Raw genomic sequence first — 9,214 nt, forward strand, 5'->3', positions numbered from 1 at the left:
TTGCTCTTTCAATTATTTGGGGAAATCTTTTTTAACATCAATGTAGGTGTGTATATATATATATATATGAGTTTTACATGTATACCATTAGCACACAAGTGGAATAAGTGTTTTTGCATTTAAGTTGAAATGCTGAGATTTTTTTTTTATGTTAAACATAATTATGACTTGGGCATAGTTAATCCCCTTATAAGAGTTTATAAGCTTCATAAAGCAATATTGTTTATTTCATATTATATCCAATATATCACTCCATATTACCATAACAGAGCTGTGGCCATTTTGGGCAATCCAGTAATTACTGAAAGGAAAGACTTTATCTTAACTAAACTGAAATACAATCTTACAGTTTCAGAGAACTTCTGAAAGGACTCTTTGGTTTTAATGTCTGTAAGGTCAAGGTTTAACTATGAAACATTTATCTTAGTGTTTTGAATAATGCTTGGATCTTTTCTATTAGAGCAGAAACAATTGATAAATTGTGCTGAAAGATAAACTTTATTTTCATCAACAAATGCCACATTTAATCAGCTGCTCAAATTGGAATCTTTGAGGCTCTTCTTATACGATAGTGAACTTCAAATATTGAAGTTTGGGGCTATTAGTCTGACAAATTTGAAAGTGTCCACAATTATAATTGGCAGTTTTCACCATGTTTCTAAACTAAAATGATTTAGTTCATCGTTATAGCATCACCTGAGATGTCAGTGTTGGGTGAGACCCTTTGTCTTATGCCACCAGACGCTGTTTATTCTTCAATGGGTTAAGCAAGAGAGAAGTATTCAGATTCTTATATTATATAAAAGGTACCAACATCACATTGCAGACATAATGCATTGAAAATGTTACTTTAGTAAAAGTGCAAGTATAATCAAGAACATCATATTAAAGTAATAGAACTCAATGCAGGCACTCATGCCTTAATTTTACTGTTGTCGTTGGTTTTGGAGAATTTGTAACTATTTTGCGAGCGAAGTCACGCCCATCTACTTCCGGCCCATGGGACCCCGGAAGCGAAAAATGTACATTGAATTCAATGGAGAGAGAAAACGTATCTTTTGATCCCGTTTGAATTGTGCCACGAACTACACATATGATGTTTGTCAATCTTAAACAATAAGTTCCATGTCAAAAAAGTCTGTGAAGCTGACCGTTGAGCGGCCCGACCAAGCAAGGAGAAAGAGGCAGAGAATTCAAATATAACCCGGTGTGGGCATTTATTACTCATAAACATGACACAGCCTCAATCTGCTGTTCACATGAGCACAGCCACCAGGATCTCACACACACTACCAGCCTCCACCAAACAGGAAACACAGAGCCTAAATACACCCACTAATCAGCAATTAGACACAGGTGAGGGGGGGGACAACACAGGGCACCAGGTGAACATCATCAGGAGTAACAGAAAGAACGGGAGGGGGAACACTTTTCAAAATAAAAGACATGTGCAATATACAAGGCCCGAAGCCGTTAGTCCAGTGACAAAGTTACCTTTGTCACAAAGTCACATTTTGTTGTAAAACTGTTGAAATATAAGACTATGAAAAATACGCGACTACAAATCCCAAATCCCATTCTGGCTCGCGTAAGTGATGTCACAGGCGATAATGCTCCAAGTGGTTGCGACTCGTAATTAAAGCGAAGAAGAAGATCTCATAACTGATTTATTCCCTCCAATAAATAAGAGATTGCTAAAAATAAATTCACTTTTACAAGATGCCTGTGTGCTTTGTACCAGGTTGTAATCACATAAGTGATCATACCACTTGCTCGTTCTATCGGTTCCCGTCTGATGAAAGGACCATTAGTCGCCGGATCAGACATATGTAATACACATGTTGTGCATGGAACACAGTCAAGTTAGCTACCTAGCTAGTAGCGACGAGTAGCGAGCAGCACGTTAGTTAGCATTACATTACTTAGCCTTGTCACTTTTTGTAGCCTTACCATGAAGTTATTATTTTATTACATGAAGTAAACCAACATTTTAAACAGTCATGATGGTAAGTATTTCGTGAAACATTTGAAGAGTAGCCTACTGTGCCATCCACCGGGTGCTAAGGAATCAGTCAGGGAGAGTCGAAGGCAGGCAGGGAGCTTTGCATGACATTCTTCTGGACGTGTTTCATTGTGATGACAGTAAGGGTGAGTCAATCTGTTTGTTGGAAAGACAGTAGTTGAGTGATTACTGAGAGAAAATTATTAGAAGAGATAATTATTCAAAGTGTTGTTACTTTAAAGTGTTGTTACTGACCTTTTTCTCTTTTATTTCCTTTCCCTCACCTGTAACTGCTGAGACGTTGAGGAACATGCACACTGACCTGCCCTGGCAACCTGATTTCCACTGTACGTAATAGTATTTGGTTATGGTATATTATTTATATACATCAAAGGCACAATGCACCCCCCAGAGACACACATGTATTGAGTGTGATATTTTGCATAGGTCATGTGAAATCATCTTTACACACTAGAAAACTGTAGGAGCGGCAACTTGTTTTGAAATTGAATTTTTAATATCCGATAATAAAGTTGATCGGTTTTCTTTATTCTTCTCTCTTCCCAGCTCCATCCATCACCATGCTCTGTTCCTGCAGGTCCTGCTTGCTAATCAATGCTTTATTTTTTTACACAATTACAAATAAAGTCAATGTATTGTATGACATGAAGTTGTGCTTCATTCGGAGTCAATAATAAATTAATTCTGCCTTCAACTGCACAATGACTGTGGACTGCACCGACATCCATGTAGCTGCCCCCCAAGGACATCCAGCTGGCCCGCCGCATCCGCGGAGAGAGGGCTTAGACTGACCCGAGACCAGCACACCCAAACACAACGGCTCTTTTAAGAGCCACCTACAGTTTCAAAGAGTTGCAATCCTACGTTATTATAATGATTAAACTGGTTCATGTATCACTTAGTTTACTGAACCGTGATGAATGAAAGAAATTAGTGAGGTAGTGGTTTAAAGAAGTTACAAAGACATTAATATATAATAATAATAATAATACATTTTATTTCGAGGCGCCTTTCAGGACACCCAAGGTCGCCTTACAGTGCATTTAAAAGTGTTAAAACAGCTAAAACAAAAACGGAACACAATTTAATCGAACCAACAAGGCAATACAGCAGCATAAAAGCATAAAACAGGCAAGACAAGAGTGTGGAGTGACGGAGTGAGAGGGGGATCTGTGATAGCAGGTTGAATGTGTTTTAGAGTGAGTAGGCCAGTTTAAACAGGTGAGTTTTGAGGTGGGATTTGAATGTCGTGATGGAGTCAGACTGTTTGATGTGTGGAGGCAGAGAGTTCCAGAGCCTGGGTGCGGTGCAGCTAAAAACCCTGGCTCCCATGGTGCTAAGGCGGGAGGTGGGGACAGTCAGGAGTCCGGCTGAGGATGAGCGCAGGGAGCGGGAGGGGGTGTATTCCTGGAGGAGGTTTGAGAGATAGGTGGGGGTGAGGTTGTTGAGGGCTTTGTATGTAAGCAGATGGTTTTTGTAGAATCCGGTGCTGAACAGGGAGCCAGTGAAGTTGGATGAGGATGGGGGTGATGTGGTCAGACGATTTGGTACAGGTAATGATACCAGCCGAGTTTTGAATGATTTGGAGTCTGTTGAGTAGTTTTGTGGGTAGGCCAGAGAGGATAGCATTACAGTAGTCAATCCGGGATGTGACAAATGCATTAACCAGGATTTCGGTGCTGGATTGTGAAAGGGATGGGCGGAGTCTGGAAATGTTGCGGATATGGAAGAAGGCAGTCCGGGTGATGTTTTTTATGTGGGGTGCTGTCCAGGATGACGCCAAGGCTTTTGACTTGGCTGGTGAAGGATACAGGGAAGCCGTCGATCATGATGCTTGGGGGTGGGGTGGTTAGGATTTTGGAGAGGGTGTTTTTTGAGCCGATGAGCAGGGCCTCAGTTTTACTACCATTTAGCTTCAGGAAGTTCCTGCTCATCCAGCTCCTGATATCCTGGAGGCAGGTGGTGAGGGAGGTGGGCGGGAGGGCGTTGTTGGGTTTGGTTGAGATATAGACTTGCGTGTCGTCAGCATAGCAGTGAAAGTGGATGCCATGGTGACGGAGGATTGTGCCTAGTGGGAGGAGGTAAATGATGAATAGGAGTGGACCCAATACTGATTAATATATGAGTAACAGGTCAGTGTAAACACAAGCTTCTGTCAATTATGGATCATTCAAACTATATAGAAATAATATGTAATAAAGTTCTAAAATAAGTATTCGGTATATTCCTTGATAGCTTTTGGAGAAGGTTGTTTTTAAGTTTACTAAAATCTATCGTTTCAACTGTTTCACTTTATAAAAAGGAACAGGTGAGTAGAGCATTATTGAGTTTCTTATTCTGTCAGTAAATTATCCAAATGAAATGTTTATCATTATTTTAGTCAACCCTAAACAAATTGATTATACCTTTTTAATAATGACCTTACATGGTTAAGTTAAATTAACTTCAGAAAATCAAATCTGTTCTGAGAAAAAACTATTAAATGTTTAAAGATAGGAACTTGCCATCCCACTGAAGATCAGTCCGTAGAGATTTAAAGGCGTAGTTGTAGTTCAGTCCAACGCTCAGGTGACAAAAGCCATGCCATGCCACACTGTGCGCCCCTCAGTGCAGACCTGAACCAGTCTACATCCTGAGTGGCGATGTCTCTGGCCAGTGGGTTGTATGTCTCCTCTCACTGTTGGTAAAGTTGAGACACCGGCTGGACTACTTTGGAAGTGCCAGGCTTCCTCCACTGGCACTCAACATCTGTGGAGCTGATCTGCCACATGGCACATATTGCCAATGCTGCAGCGTGGCTGCATTTGTACATCCCCCGTGCACAATCACAGACAGCGCTCTGCATCGCGCCATCGTCTCCCATGCAGATCTGTACAAATAAAGTGAGTACCATGTTTGTTAGCATGCTATAATAGATTGAATGAGCAATAATACAAGGATGGTCCGGATCTGGGGGTGGGAGGCGTTATTTGTCCATAGTTTTGTCCTCTTGTCTGATTGTTGTTATTGTTTGTTTTTTCTGTATTTTTTGTAATTTGTGTTGTACTGGTTGTGATTGTACATTGTATTTTTCTAAATGTGTATGAATACATTTTTGAAAAACATTTGATCAACAATAAAAAAGGATTTGGTCAGGATCTAGACTCAGTGTGTAGTTTATTAATTAATCAATGCTCTCTACATTAGGAAAACACATACCAGTGTACCAGAGGGAGTCACACACAGCTGTGCCTAGATAACCAAACAAATTGACAAGATAACCAAAACCCTTGAATCTACACACAGCAAATAAACTCAAATGACACAACGAGATGTAAAAAGGGATCACACATACAGTATAGTCAATATAAAACTGGCCGCTTCAATCTGAAGAGCAACTAAAACAAAACACGGGAGTTTACCTTGTTTTTGTGAACACTAATGTTATCCACAGCATACACAGAGACCACGAAGTTCTAAAGGAGAAAACTAGTTACTGAAACAAAACACGTTAGTGTACCTTGTTAGCTAATGTTAGCTAGCTGACATTAACGTTACACATTGCACTCATATTACTCACCAACATCTTGTAAAGCCGGTCCCGCTGCTCTTACAGAACCGACTAATTCCCCTTTCGTGTATGTACAGCTCTCAACGTGTCCAGACTTGGGCTGCAGTCGAATAGTCCAAAGATCAGCTCCTAAGTTCTAACCCTATCGTCTATTCCTTGACCTCTGAGTGAAACATCACGGGGTTAAGGGATAGTGGATAGGAGAATTCAAAAGGACTTAGGAGAAGAGACTGCGGTACTTTAGAGAATCCGAATGCACTTTCACTATCCGACGTGTTTATGATGCGCCAGCGGACGTCATTGTGTGCGTCTGCTGCTGTGGGGAAACTATGGAAACCACAGTTTTCTATACAGCGGACGACAACATGGATGTTTAATAAGAACGAGGGACTACTGTAAACTCATCTAGAGACTCTGCACCGTGCTCTGATGCTGCTGCTTTGCTTTATGAACGTGGACAACAGAGAAACATATTCTTCATGACCAAAGTTGGAATTGAAATAAAAAAGGAAAGTGAAACCTCTGCTCGTCTCCCTCTCCCTCCGGTCCACATTAATACCAATGATCCCAATACGTATGATTGTATGAACTAAAGATCTTAAAATCAATACAAATGTATGTATTATAAACGTTAGTCCTTAACATCTATCACTGTGTATATCACCATTCAAACATCTTTTAAAAGTTGAACAAACTCCACACAGCTCAGTAAAGACTGAAATGTTGACTTTATTTGATAATTTCAGTAAAAACTAACATTCATATTTCTCTTTTTGATTATAATACTGATGAACGTTCAAAACAAAGCACTTTGGCAACTTACCACCTATGTTTTAAAATGCTTAATAAGCACCGTAACCTTTATGATATAATTTCTCCGTCATAATCGGTTGTTTTCGTGAACGGCCGACTGTTGAGTGACGGAAAACGCTGCGGCTGCAAGGCATTGTGGGGCAGCATTTTCGCTTCTCCTGTCGGTTAGGGAGGTCCAGTGGTTCCTAAGCTAAAGGAGGTTATAAAGGAAGTTTGAAACCTCCTTTCCTATCATTCTCATCATTCTAGAGAATTCGAACGGCACTTATCATGGCTGCCACTGAGGGACTTCCGGGTCATTTCACTCCTTTAGGAAGGTTCCTAAGCTAAATGGACTATTCGACTTCAGCCTTGTAGTGATGTTCACCTCGTATTATACTTTTATTCTCATTCTGAAAGAAACAGGTGAAATTTGCTAACGTGACGGCCGTCTTTGTGATGGTGACGCGTATTGTGCGAGACCAGAGACCTGTAGTTCACTCAGCGCTTTCACACAAACAAATGTGTAACTTCACAGTTTTACGACACATTTTTATTTTTTTGACTTGCAAAATATTCTTTTAAATTGACAAACATCATATGTGTCATTCGTGGCACAATTCTAACGGGATCAAAAGATAACCTTTCTCTCTCCATTGACTTCAATGTATAATTGTACGCTTCCGGGGTCCCATGGAGGCTCCCGGAAAGGGAGGGACTTCGCCTCTCTATAGGACTGCAACTGAAGATTTCTATTAAACATATTACTTGCCCTTTTTTTTACCCAGAGCCCTAAATAACAAATGTTTTCCTTGGTTTGTCCAACCAATACTTCACACCTCAGAATTATAAAATATAATTTAAGGGGAAAAAGTAAATCCTCCCAGTTGTGCTGACTGTTACTGTATATACTGTTGGAGAAAGTGATTGAACAAAAACAATTCTTCTGTTCATGTTTTGTTGGCAAACATCTTAATTTGTAAAGTAACTAGTACTTTTGAATTGTAGTAGAGTAGAAGTTTACAGTGGCACTAAAATAAAATACTGACGTAAAGTAGCTACAGTAACCTCTAATTTGTATTCAATTAAAATACTTGAGAAAATAGGTCACATTTCACCAGTGGTTATTGATCATTAAGAGGCATAAAAGGTTGACTCGATAACACATGAGTAGATAAATGAACATTGGAGCGGTTAAACTGAATAATAATGTAAACTTTGGCAATGGGTTAGTTTTACTCTGACCTCTTACAACACACTGGTGGTATCAACTGTGAAATATAACTTTGTCACACAGCATCTAAATGAATGCATCACAAGACTCAGGTTTCAGGGGAAAATACTGTTTTGTATGTTCCCTTTAAATAGCAGAGTCAATTTGGAGAACAGGTTGCATACAAAGACACTTTGCTTTTCCCTCACCTTTCTCATTCCAAGTACTTTGAATGACATCCACTATTAATGTAGACAGTACTGTCTTTGTGTCACACGGAGGAACAACTCCTTCATTGCCATGCCAACTTGTTTGCTTTCAAAATCCTTTTTGTTGCAGTAGAACAAACTGACATGTTTAAAAAATGCACAGTTAAACAAAGCAATTAGTTACACTGAGGTGACCACTGTTAGAGGAATGATCACTCTTCAAATGCTCAAAGCTGGGTGTCTTTTTCACAATTGTTCATGTTGGTCATTCACCTTATAAAGGCAGGGCTAAAATCAGAGGTTGAGTTAAAGGTGCACATCTGAGGGTGAACTAATTGAAGAGCGAGACGAGAGAAGCAGCATTCACAACTCAAGGCAGCATCATACGTACAATCCAGAAAAGTAAGTACCATCTTGTTCAGTCTGTTGATGTGTGGAAAACTGACTTTTAGGAATTATTCAGATTTATTTTTGGTAGTTTCATCAGCTGTTAATCAAGTTTTTTTCTTTCTCTGTTGGACTTTAAGTTACTCTTTGACTTACATTTTAAATTGGAATTGACTTATCTTGATCAAGTAAGAAAACATATTTTCTCTTTTAGATGCAACAGCAACTTAAGATGCTTCTGACAATCCTCATACCCCTCCTGCTCATCGGTAAGTAAAACATTTTGTGCATTGCAACTTTTTTTGGAAAAGGAAACAGTCCTCTCTTTTATTGTTGTTTTAACTCTATTTTATTAAAAGCATCTGCACATGCTCAAACTGCGGCACCTGCAGCCACCCCCACCGCTGCAGCCACCCCCATCGCTGCAGCCACCCCCACCGCTGCAGCAGCTACAACTGCAGCTACGACTGTCGCAGCTACAACGACCAACACCACCAACACTGCTGCTGCTGCTGCTGCTGCTGCTGCACATGCCCCCTTCAGCTGTCTGGTTGTGTGTCACCTCAGCATCATGCTCTACAAGTTCCTCTTTATAGTGTGACTGGGCAGTGATGCCTTTATTTCACAGAACACAGGCACCACATTGTATGTCATTGATGGTGAAATGAACAACCTCATAATCATTTTATGAAGCACTTATGTTGATAGGTAGAATTAAAGGTTGTTCAAATCTAAATATCTCAGTTTGTTTATTGTCATCAAAGTCACAATGTGTGTTTTTTAAAGCTTTCCCTGTTCTGTCACAGGCACTTTCTTCTTTTTCACACTTTTAACTGTTTTCTTGAAATCCTGTATGAAGTGAACAGAAATGTACGATACATGTAATATATAGAGTAAAAACACGTTTTTAAGAAGAAGAAACTGCTGATCATTTTCAGATATTGTAATTTGTTTTCAGTTTATATCCAAAAAACTAATTATTATGGTGTGACCGACTATTGATCACATCTTAAAGTTATCTTTTGGATAAAATACAACTC

At 39.7% G+C, this 9,214-nt stretch overlaps 1 long non-coding RNA gene across 1 annotated transcript; it reads left to right on the forward strand.

Annotated features, from left to right (window-relative positions):
• Positions 1-7,939: 7,939 nt before the first annotated feature.
• LOC117455251 (uncharacterized) lies at positions 7,940-8,910 on the forward strand. Its single transcript, XR_004553071.2, has 3 exons — positions 7,940-8,189; positions 8,389-8,443; positions 8,534-8,910. It is a non-coding gene; the product is annotated as an uncharacterized lncRNA (long non-coding RNA).
• The last annotated feature ends 304 nt before the right edge of the window (positions 8,911-9,214 follow it).

This window comes from Pseudochaenichthys georgianus, chromosome 1 (assembly GCF_902827115.2).
Source record: "Pseudochaenichthys georgianus chromosome 1, fPseGeo1.2, whole genome shotgun sequence".
Lineage (NCBI taxonomy): Eukaryota > Metazoa > Chordata > Actinopteri > Perciformes > Channichthyidae > Pseudochaenichthys > Pseudochaenichthys georgianus.